A 13106-nucleotide genomic window follows, 5' to 3' on the forward strand; every position below is an offset into this window, starting at 1 on the left:
CGCAGCTATGGCGATCTTTCCTCTGCCATCGGGCACAAAACTTCTCACTGCGCGGCTTCACCTTTACACCCAATCACTGGACAACACATTAGGTGCAGTCAACTTGCCAAACTCCACCTTCACTATTCGCCGCTACTGGGCTCCTCTAGAGGCATCCTACGGAGCTAACCTCCACAATACAGCATAAGGTTTGGCCGCTACCAAACGCCTCACTAGCTGGGCAGAGCGGCAAACCTTTCCATCATGTCTCCTCCAAACCTTTGTTTCCTTTAGGAAGACATTTTCATTATTGGCTGCATCCAAACGCCATGCATCCAGAGGCGGGGCAGCTTCACCAACCCACAACTGTATTTAAGTCGTAGATTCCTATTGATGGCAAGACATGACACCATCACGTCACGTACGGTAAACAAGGTCTTTTACTCGGAACCTTACCCTTCGCTTCCCACTCCAGTTGTATACAACTTCAGCACTTGCATGGCCAAGAACTTCTGACATCATGAGGAATTATAGGCTCGCTTGATAGAACGTTAGCAGAGCCACGTTCCTCTCCTTCGCCAACTCCCCCAAACAGCTGTATGATGTCATCAGTCACACATGCTCCACGGAGCAGCGCAGAGCTCTCCTTAACCAATGGACACCTAGTTGGGTGACCGTCACTGAGACAGTCATAACAGCACCTTTGACTTTTCGATCCATGCAAGTACGGCATCTACAGTCCCGTATGCCCTAGCCACTTCCAGTGCTGCTCATGTTAAGCATATTTTTCCGTTGAAGCCAACTCCAGTACGGGGCAATTTACATATCAAAAACACAAGTTCCTGTTGTCTCTTCCCCTTGCACACCCGTTATGCTCCTGGGACGCCTCCACCTGACGTGGATTCACTTGCTGGCCAACACCTCCCTAAACTCCTGGACCAAGCATTCCCATTACCTATGGGCTGCTGATCCACTGCTAGGAGGACTTGCCGTGTCCAGCTTCCTCTTCAGCCCCTGGGACTCAGCTCTCCTTCCAGCTCCAACTGCTGATCCCTTAGCAATGGGCCTTTTCCCTGTTCCTTCCCCTGCGACCTGGGTGATGGGACTTACAGTCTTTGGGCAGTGTTGTCCTTCTCCAGCTGCTTGCCTTTGTTCTTCCTGCACCCCCTGCAGCAGTTTCTTCTTGTTTCCTTTCCTAACTTGGCAGCGTAGATTCACAAAGAGACCACCTTCGTCGCCAATGAAATGAAGTGGGTTCCAGGCTCTTTCTGATAACTTCATGTAAGTTTATTTCCAGCTTTTTAGTTTCAGTTACAAGTATAAAACATATAGGACAATAGTCAGGACAACACCGGCTCCCATCACCCAGGCAGGCCAGCTGTAACTGCCACCACTCAGAACTCTCACTCATAACAGTCCACCATTCCCTCGTCAACACTCCACGTGACATCATGGCTACATCACATCAGACAAGCACTACACAACACAGTGCCTTACAGAATGTACCAAATACACTAAATTACTAATGGGGGTAGAGGATGAAGTAAGTCCACTACACATACTCCCCTTGAAAAATGCCTCTCTTTGCATAAGAAATACGGGTGCAGTAAAAATAGCGGAAAATAAAGGGTCTAAGCGCATTTTTGATGTACCTGGAATGAAGGTAGGCACAGCAGCATTAAAGGACCAGGCTCAGAGAATCGAGGATGATGCCCCCTGCTCTGTGATGGCCGAGCAACGAAGCCTCCATTACTTATTTAATCTCAGATGGTGTTCGCTCAACAATGCCTCCCTGAACACTGTGGCTACTCCAAGCAGGCCACGGAGGAGGTGCTTGTGGTCCCACCATCTTTTTGTGAAACACAGAACCCGCTCCAGAATACTTCAGTGAGGAATAGGACATTTGATTTCTTACAAAATGACATTTTAAAGCACAACATTTTATTTTTTGTTGCATTTTTGGAACACATTTTAATTGAGTTGAGAGTGTGAGGGAGTGCTAGCATGCACGAGCGAGAGCCAGGACTGTGGGTGCGAGTTGAGGGATATCTGGCCTCCTGGTATAGCTCCCGGTGTGATGTGGCAGGGAGGAAGTGGCCTATATGTCGTTGTCTGGAACATACTGTTTATAATATGCAAATGTCCATGTTTGCTCCTTTGTTTGACATGCTTGCTTTAATTTTCTGTTGAATGTTGCAATTGTGTTCCATAAATTTAGCCTTATATTTTCCAAAGAAAGATGTGTGTGTGTGTGTCCTTAGCGGCCCCTGACACTTGCACTGCCCATCTATTAAACCATGAGTTAGTTTTTTTTAAATAGATTTTACTGCAAACTGAATCACTTCTAGGGGCACCACATTTTGGCAGGTAAGGCACAGTGACATTGAATTATTTGCCTATGATCACACGATTTGGTTAATTGGTAAAGCCAGAATTTGAGCCTAACCTTTCATTTAGGTGCTTGACCATGCATCTTCCCAACTCAAGTTGGTACACATATGTGTTGAAGTGTGGTTTTGAATATATAAAATAATACTCAGTTGTATACATATTACTTTAAAAATGCACAAGTGACATGATAAGTCAACCTGGAAATGTTTACATCAATGTAGAAACGTGTTGATGAAAGAGTAAGGGGGTCATTTTGTTTTTAATCCTGAATTGGACAGAGTGGATGGACCACTCCTGTTTGCGCGCAGTTGCAAATGGGCCCCTCCATGCATATTGTTTCCACTAAGTACTGGAAAAGTAAATAGTACAACACAGGCAAAATCGCCTTTGTGCTTCATTTTTCCATTACATGTCTGGAAAAGTGTAAATCCCTCCCTCAATTAACAATTGTGGGAGCCATCTACAATGTATTCCTTTGGAAACTGCCTGATTTTGACAGGTTTATAAGTAAGAGAGTTTTCATAGGAATCCATTGATTTTCCACCAGCATAAAAATATACATGCTGTGAAAACACAATCATATTTGGCAGGGGGACCTGTAAGAGCAGGAGGCAAATGTGTTAAGTCAGCTCCCCTCTCCAACATCGCCTGCCACATCATACAAATTCCTGCTCCACATGAAAAGTGTCGGTAAATGCTTTTAGAATCACTTTTTCCACTCCGCTTGACTTGGAAAATGATCCCCTATGATTGTTGCTTTATTTTACCCATCCTGAATGGAAGCCTATTAGTTCCAGCATGCACATTAATGAGAACTTACAAAAACATCTCATACAGACACAAAGTGAACTTAAATGCACGTCAAGGTCATGGTTTCACACAGCTTGTTCGGTACCCCATCATTTCTAATCAGCCAACAAACACACTTAACAAGCTTATTCAAATCTGATATAATTTTAAGAAAAACTTGCCACAGTAATGGTAAATGGTAGAGTATGTTACCTTTTCCCATCTCAAATCACTTCCTGTTGTAAATAATCTGCTGCTAAGGCAGATTAAAACGCTAAATGGGAGGGTCTGTACATCTCTGGCTGTTTGTCTTTGTGGGAAAAGGGGCAGAACAGCGGCGGTCACCTTGGGAATTTGTCCCTCGTCCGGCTGTTCAATCCACCTCTGATGGCACTCTGCAGGTAATATTTAAATGCTGATTTTTAGGTTTAAAAGATGTGCCCATTTTATACTTTACCAGCAACATTATAGGAAACGCTCCTCTGTTGTGTTGTTTTCCAGGTATTCATGATTAATCATCTGAAAGGCAAATGTTAATTGGGGGTGGGAACAATCCTCCCATCTCGCTCCTTGCCCCCCTATCATTGGTGGGATGCCACAGTAAATAACTTCCATTTACGACACTGGCTAAACACCCAGCTCCCAGCACATAATACTTTCTAAACACAACCAACAATAAACATGATGTGTTCTGTTTGCATTCAAACTCTGTTAATAGTTTCTCAAACAGTATGAGGTTATCAAGTCAGTACATATCAGTTTGAATCATGAAAAGAAGTGTCAGGGCAGGCTAGGCTTCCACACAGACAAAGATACAGTCGTTTATGGTCAGAACCCCACTTGTAAGTATATATGAGAAGAAGATCTGAAACTGGGCAACAGTTGTCATCCTAGCTTGGACATATTCACGTAGGAACTTGTTGGATTAGCACAGTGATGATTGACGTAGCAAGCAAGGCACCCATATCTGGGCATATACACGTTTGCTTCCTGAAACCAACAAACATTGTCAAAGCCAGCATCTTGGGCTTTTGATTAGGCATGGGATAGGCATTTGCCAGGCAGGGCCATAAGGGTACCACCTGGGCATGAGATGGGAACATCTAGAAACTGGTGTAGGTACCTGGTCATATGAAGTCATTGCCTGGCAAATGTCTGTCTAATACCTATATAAAAGCCAAAACATTTGGCTTTGTGATTGCTTGTTTTAGACAGGGCTCCAGTGCAAGGAACAGATGCATGACACAGATATTGCTTATGAACAGTCTACAGAAACATATTTAGGAGATATTTATTACACCAGGAGCTCAATTACAGTGGCATTTGAGTCTTTAAACACTCATGCGCTGTATAGCAGACAGAGTGGTTGTTACTTTGTGATAGATTTTACTATGTTTCATCAGGGAGGGGCAGGTAGTTGGTGGGAATGCCATATGGATTAACATGGCAATGATTATTCAATGAGTTTGTAAATAACCAAACACACCCATAGGATGTGTGTTCCACCTCACATCCCATCTCCATCCTATCTGTGTTTCAGTGCTAGAGCTCTGGCTTACACCTAACAGCCAAAACTAAAACAGTATGGATGTAAGTATCTGAATCAATCATAACCACCGGCATTGCTTTGGACAGCCTTCCAGGCCCTTATTTGCAAATCAACTTTCACCCTGTGTGAGAAACCTGAGGATATTCTCCCAAGTAAACCTCAGGAGACCCTTATTCAGGGGGCCAGAGGAGGGCTGGCGCTCTCGGATCCCAACCCTGGGGGTTGACAAGCGGGGGAGGATCACCTGGGTAAGGGAGCCCGGGGGTATGCTCAAGGGAATGGCCGAAGGGGGATGCAGTATTATACCAAGGAGGAGGGTGAAGGGGACGTAGTCCCTGAGGTTTTCCTTATTCCACATCTAACTCGCTTCCATCCAAAGAAGTTCCCTTAACAGCATCCTACCACCCCATTACCCTCAAAACCCATTACGCTCAGAATCCTTGTTTTATCCGGTCTCCATTGGAATACTCCCCATCCTTCGGCTCCACGTCCCTCTGGTTATTCTTTTCCGAACATCCCATCTATTATGACAGAAAACTACCGCTCCCACAATCTCCCTTGTTCATTTAACGATCCCGGTGATTCCTGTTTACCCCACAAATCCTCCAAAACCCACCCTTCCGAAATCACCTATGCCCCTAGGAGGAAGGCTATAATTTCCCAAAACACCTCTTCTCCATTCTGTCACGCAGAGCACTTAGAAACTATACCTCTCCCCTTTCCTGACTCAAACACGTTTCCTCAACATGAAAACCAAAGGTCTAACCTTAGAGCTGTCCCAACTCCAGCGTCAGGCAAAGTCAGGCAGTTAACCTGAATTACACACACCTGACGGCTCTTTCCTTTCCTCGCAGGGATAAAAGGTGAAGCCGGAGAGCACAGTACGAGCAAGGCAGACCACACAACGAAACAGCTATACAGACCCAGAAGTTCAAAAGAAAAGAGAAAGATGGTGAATATCGAGATGCTGATAAGGAGGGACACAACCTTGCCCTTTTTGGCACAGACACGTGAAACCTCCGCAGAGCGAATCGTAAAACCGAGGACAATAGTCCAAGTGTGTTGCAGCAGATGTCAATGGTACACAGAGCGTGTCGACGCTGATAAGCAGAAGCGAGGGGAACTCCTGCTACCATGGTACCGGCCTTGACTCCCGTTACGAAGGAAAGCCAAGCAGTTCATCACAGCCAGTGAGTCGAGGGGAGAGCCGATAAGATCCGGGCTGTGGTGAATGAAAGGCGCAAAGTGGCAAGTTGAACTAAGTTCAAAGAACTGTAAAAGTGTTGAGGGGAAACCAGCTGCAGAGGGAAAAAACTAAAATTTAGGATCAAACTGAGGATTCTGACCTAACTAACACTCTTAAAAGAACGTACAATATTCGGACTGCTATGAATTAAAATCACATCAAAAATTGCAGATAATATCATGTGTCGGAGATAGTAAAAAAAAAAAGTGAGACTTATCCGATTGGGAATTGACAAAGGACAATGTACTAATGCAGCAGAAAAAAATAACAACATTCGAGTGTATATGACAACAAGTAACAAAAATGTCAATGGGCCTCATTACGACCCTTGCGGAAATGGAAAAATGATGGCGGAAATGCAATACCGCCATCGAACACCGCTCGTTGCGATCATGACCCGTCACCGTAAAGTACGATGCCATTAGCGACACCGCAGTGAACGGCAACGCTAACTGCACCAAGTACGCGCACGCGCGCCTTGCAAAACCGGAATCACCGCCATGGCGCAACGGTACGCGAATTCTGACCCTAGCGGACATGTACTGAACGCCATCAAGCACGTCGTAAAGTACCATTCCGCCATGGCGAGAAATACGGCAACGCGAACCAACCGTAAATGGCCCACTGAGTGCCTGTACTCCACTCCCTGGCCTCATTGCACAACTCCTGGCAGGCGCAATGTACTCACACTATGCAACCAGTGAAATCCACTATTCACCCATGCATGCCAACGTAGAAAAGCATGCAGGGGCTCAAAGCGCCCCGTGAGTGGGCATCCATGTACGGCATGTCACCATAGCCGTACTGACGCAGCACAGGCATGTGAAGGTACAACACATCAAAATGAAAATCAAGAACACATGACACAAAACAACAGTAGTCCCCCATCGCTTGCCACCAGCGCAAGGCAACATCCACAACAGCATCCTGAGGGGGATTGCACCAGCCCTGTACTCATGCCAGTAAACAAACCAACCATCAGCAGAAGCATGTACCACACAAGTCGGCAGAGTGACTGAGCAGCCAGGCTCATCCCAAGAGGGGCCGATGGGAGCTGCAGGGCACAGATGGCATCAATACAGAAGCTATTCCAATGGACATGACCCCAGTCCCCCTCCAACAAACGCACGCAAACACAGTCACCTGTGACCAGCCACATTCTGAACAACCCATCATTCCACCAATCGACCTGGCTGACAGGCACCAGTCGGCCAAAAGCCAATCCCCCGCCCCTGAACAGCACATCATGTAAACAGTCACAATGGCAGCCTCTATCCGTGACCATACTGTGCTACGTAGGCAAACGCGGCCAGTACTGTACCACACAACTCAACTCAGAAGGCGGAACACAAAGCAGATCAACACGCAATACATACCGCCACAAAGCGAAAATCGCCACATCACCTGCAAAGAACAACGCAACACGACAAATATCGGAATACAATTTAAATGCACATCCAAATGACAAAGGCCCCACATCAATTTGCAAAATCCCACCAAAACAACCATCATCACCGAGGGCTGCATCTGCAATAATTGACCGGCTTCCACTTGTGTGACGCCCTGTACCATCATGGCACACAGGGCTTACATCAACGTTCCAAAAGGCAACATGGAAGCGGCAAGAACCGCAGGTCCGTCCCATGAGGCAGGCACTAGTCGAGCTGAAAGGCCGAAATGTTGCACCTAGCCACCAGTACAGCGTAAGGGCATGTGGCCCATTGGCGATCGTCCCATATGATCGAAATGGTGCTCCACTGATTCACCCGAAGCTGCAGGAGTCGAGAGTAAAAACCATCTGGAGGAGTGGCGTAGAGATGGCATCTGCAATAGGGCAGGAGATACCTGTCACCCAAAAGAAACACAAATCAACCGATTGCATTACGGGACTCATGATGCATTACAATCTTCATTCAACACACCAAATCCACACCCATATGCATGCTAGCCCACTCCAAAGGAATATACACACCCCTAATCCAGTATCGAATCACAACGAAACCAATCGAGCTAAATACACCATTGGCAACGTCGGTTACTGTGCATGCGTCCGTCAAGATAGAACCCATGACATGGGATTAGTAACGTGCCTAGACACAAGTGTATGAAGGCGCGTCGAGACAGGGAGGATCCGACAAGGGCAGAGAGACGTATCTCCCACTATGGCAGCCTTGCATCACATAACGCAGGGGAAGGGGAGTGAACCAAAAAACCCATGTACATGGCAGACCCTAAACGGATTCATCAGTCCATGCATCCACACATCATTCCCTCATCCCGCAATGAAAACGCATGAATATTCACTCACATAATATGTGAAACTTCCATCGCGTCTGTGCGTAATGCAGTCCGCAAAAACCACTGTGCCCCTGGCCGGATCTGTAGTGTTGTGAAGCAAGATGGATTTGGGAACGTCCTGCCTCATCGTCCACTACGCTATTGCGCATCCCCTTCAATTCATATCATTCATTGCCTGCTCGTTATGGGCCATGTCCCAAGGACATTCTACAATAGAACGTTACATTTCCAGCCAGACCTGTGGGCGTATCCTCGCCGCTACTTCAAAACCCAAAATGCTGGCCTTCGAATTCCTCACTTGCAACATTACGTCGAAAAGGCTTCTGTGAACGCTTGCATTCACAATTACATCAATGTAGTGCGGCTGTGTGTCATGATGCTAACTGGCTGCAATCACAAATGGGACGCCACGCCCGTCGGTGAAGTACGTTACTGTGCTGCATGAGGGTCGGCCATCGATCGAGCCCTACATACCACTGACTCTTCACAGGTATGTAAGCGGCTGCAATCATAGCATGTGTAACAATGGGAGCATACCATGAAGATCAGTCAAAGTACATCACACTGCCATCGGGATTTGATACATGATTCCAATCCCAAGATGCCATGCGGCCAAATGCAGCCTTACGTGCGGGCCGTGCTCGACCAGAAGGGATTGCATCTGCCACAGATTCATTCAATCAGCACAGGTGGAGGCCATACAGGCCGACAGCACATATATTGCAGACCCAAACCCCTCCCACAACCACTCCCACTCCAAAATGCTACCGGCAGGACTAGCGATGTTGGGCCTGGGGTACCAGATAGCACTGCAAGTGCTACAACTACAAGAAGACGACGAACAACAACAGGTACAACAACCGGGCGCACAGGGGAGACGGAGGAGGAGGAGGAGGAGGAGGGCAAGGCAGGGTCAGCAAGGCCCACAAGCACTGCCACTACCACCACGCAGGCGGCCCGCAATCCCACGCCTCCGAGCCGATCCGTTCAACCTCACTGCTGAGCAGATCCACACCCTCTACCGTTTGGACCGGGACACCATAATCGCCATTGTGGACATGACACATGCTGACCTCGTGAGCATGATAGATAGCCCAACCGCCATCCCACCCCTACTGAAGGTGGTGTCTGCACTCCACTTCCTGGCCACAGGCACCTACCAGCACACAGTGGGACAGTTGCATGGCATTTCACAGCCACTGTTCTCACGGACACTCTTCCAAGTGCACGATGCCCTCCTGAAGCACGCCGACGACCACATCACACTACCACGCACGTACCAGGAGATTACCAACGCTAAAGTGGGATTCCATGCAATTGGCGGCATCCCGGGTTGCATTGGTGCCATCGACTGCACCCATGTTGAATTGGTTGTCCCACATGCCATGGAGGTCCAGTACCGCAACCGGAAACAATTTCATTCAATCAATGTGCAAATGGTGTGTGACTCCAACAAGATATTTACGCATTGTTGTGCCAGATTTCCAGGATCTACCCATGATTCTATGGTCCTGAGGAACACAAGAATACCACGCTACATGGAGCGACACGCAGGGCACAGATCCTGGCTACTCGGTGAGTCTCATTCCATGCATGACATCGTGGCCCATTTGATGCGTCAATGACCTTGCAGGGGGGGGGGGGGCTACTTAGCACTATCATTCCACTGACACCCTTTATTCGTCTCATACAGGTGATGCCGGGTATCCACTGAAGAGATGGCTCCTTACACCAATCCGGAACCCACAGAACGAGCATGAGGAGGACTACAACCATGCCCACTCACGTACCCGTGTGGTCATTGAACAGGCATTCGGCCTACTGAAGGCTCGTTTCCGCAGCCTCAGCAGGTCTGGCGGGGCACTCATATACAGCCATGAGAAGGTTTCTAAGATGGTCATGGCATGTGTCATGCTGCACAACATGTGCATACGTAGGAATGTGCCCATGCCCCCTGACGCTGTACTGCATGCACCTGAAGATGATGATGATGATGAGGGTGGGGATGTGGAGGCACCTCAAGGAGTCCATGAGGCACAGGATGCACGTGCAATCCGACAGAGCATCATAGATGCATGCTTCTAGCAACCACGCATGGTGCCTATTACACGGAAAGGGGACCTGTGGCACTGTGTGTGTGTAGTACAGGCACATTGTGGACTGTACGCCTATGAAGGCCTCGTACGCAAATATCAATGTCCACACATGTCATTGGATGATAATGAGGTGCTGTATTGTTGATGTGATTTGATTTATACACCCTATGGACCCGCCACCCAGTGAAGCCCAACACACCCCCTCCACCCTACTACCTCCCCCCCCAACACCAGTGTCCAAATATGCATGCTGTCCGTGGGTAGACGCTATTGCAAGCCCCCTCTACGGGTATCAGGGGCACCCCTGCCCGTGGAGCGCAGGTTCCTGCCAGATCTGCGTTGGGGGCTGCCCTGGACGGAACTTGCCACGGATGAGGTCTCTGCCTGCTCGCGTCCATGCATGTCTCTGAGGGTTTGTGAGAGCTCCGAGAGCACACGGCGCACAGCAGCAAGTTCAGCACAGACGTCTTTGGACGTCGCATGCAGTTCCCCCCTCAGGCTCTCGGTGCTTTTCTCCATTTGTGCTCTCAGGCTCTCGGTGCTTCTCTCCATTTCTCCCCTGAGGCTCTCACTACTTTTCTCTATTTGTGCCCTGAGTGTCTCGGTGGATGTTTCCATGGCTGCCCTGGAACCCCCGCATTCATTTGCATGGTCCTTGAGTAGCGTGGACGCTTCCTGCTGTTGCTCGATCAGCAGGTCGAGGGACTGTTGCCTCTGCTGGGCCATGGACATTTGCGGTGGTGTGACAGGGGGGCTGCTCAACACATGTTGCCTTGGCACAGGACTTGTGGGGGTTGGCCAGTCGTCGTCTTCAGGGTGCCCCTGCGTGGTTTCGTCATGGTGTAGGGGATGGAACATGCAGGGGGATTGGGAAAGGTCATGGATGGTACCTACGTCGCCAGCACTGTTTTCCGTGTCGGAGCATGCTGGCATGACAGCTGTGTCACCTATGGTGCTGCTACCACCAGAGGCAGTGCCATCAGATACGTTCTTTGGGGGGACCTGTGGTGCTGGGGTTGTGGACTTGCTGGCTGCTGGGGTGCCTGTTGCAGTCCCCTCCAGTGTGCTGCCACTTGATTCCTGCTGCTGCCGTGTCTTGATCCTTGCACCTGAGGTGGAGGCTCTTGGGACGTTGGTCCTGGCCCTCTTTGCAGGCGTGCTGGTAGGGGTGTCCTGCAGCTCGTCGTTGGTATCGGACCCTGTGGTGGAGTAAAGAGGGGCGAGCGTTAGTTATGGGTCTGTCGGATTCGGAATGGCAACGTATCAAATGCATTGGGGTGGTACATGAGGCTGATTTGGGACTGGGCCTTGGAGGTGGTCTCATTTTCGTGTGGATTGAGGATGCATTCATTTGGCTGCCTGCAGTTAGGGGGTGCATGCTGCACATGTAGGGGTTGTTTATGGCTTCTTGATTGATTTGTTTGTTCATTCTGACTTTTAGAGGGCGCTGTCAGGGCTAAGTATGTATTGCACTATGGGGTCACATGGTACTGCACATGTTCGTGGTTTGTGGATTTCGCATTGTTTCTCTTGGCCAACCTACCTGATTCTCCGGATGTCGGCACTCCTTTCTCCATCCCTCCGACTCCCTCTATGCTCTCCATTCCTATGGTGGAGGCGCAGATTTCCTCCCAGGGGGTCAACTTGATGGGCGACTCTGAACCCCCCCCGGTAGCTGTGGCGATGTTCCTGTTCGCAGAAAGTATGCTGCGTACGCGGATCCGCAGGTCGTCCCACCGCTTGCGACATTGCTGTGGCGTGCGGGGTGTTGTCCCCACCGCACTTACGCGCTGTGCCACCAGGACCCATATGGCCTTCTTGTTGGCAAGGGCCGTCCTGGTCATTTGACTGGAGAAGACGACGGCGGAATTTTCCTGTAGGGTCTCGGTGAGCACGGTCAGTTCCTCTCGGGAGAAGTGTACCTGCCGCTTGCGGTCACACGCTTTCTTGGCTACCTTTCCCATATTTATTTTTTTAACTGGGGTTGCTAACGGGTTGGGATGTGTGTCAGGGTCGGATTTTTTATGGTTGTGTTGGGATTCGGATTTTATAGTTGTGCGGCGTGCTGTTTCCCGTTCCGGCCACATGCTTTTACTTCCGTTTCCGTATATTTACGGTGGCCGTAATTTGCGGTGCACGCTCGTTACGGTGACCGCTCATTACGGTGACCGCTAAGATGGGTGGCGGTATTGCACCTGGTGCAGCGTACGGCGGCGGTAAGGGCCGTTTTGGGGTCATTTCCGCCATCGCAGCCTTTCGGATTCCGCCATGGCGTAATGCTCGTGCCCGATGGGTCGTGATTGGCCGCACTTTGCTCCTTCGTGCTATGGCGGAAACGCTATTTACGCTGTGGCGGTCCGGTCAGTCAATTTCCGCCAGGGTCGTAATGAGGGCCAATGTGTAGATAAGGAATTTAAGATGAAAAAATGAAGTTTACATAAAATCTGTAATACAAAGCAAAGCAAACTGATGAGCAGGTATGACATGATTATGTAAGCAACAATAAATAGACTTAGCCTCCATAAATGGACAAAGCGGAAGTATTTTTTGACATCAATTCTTATACGTTTTTATTCAATTGCACAACAATGTAGCGTACTAGGCGAACAGTTGAGAATATTATGGCATTATTATGACCCCACATGCACAGGTAAGGTTGCGAGAAGCTATAGAGGTATCTGACATGTAATTGCCCATAATTTGGGTTCTTTGTGTGTCAAAATGAGGACAAAAAAGAAAAAGATGTTTTAATGTTTCC

The sequence above is a fragment of the Ambystoma mexicanum genome, chromosome 4q (genome assembly GCF_040938575.1).
Source record: "Ambystoma mexicanum isolate Mex_15411 chromosome 4q, UKY_AmexF1_1, whole genome shotgun sequence".
Taxonomy (NCBI): Eukaryota; Metazoa; Chordata; class Amphibia; order Caudata; family Ambystomatidae; genus Ambystoma; species Ambystoma mexicanum.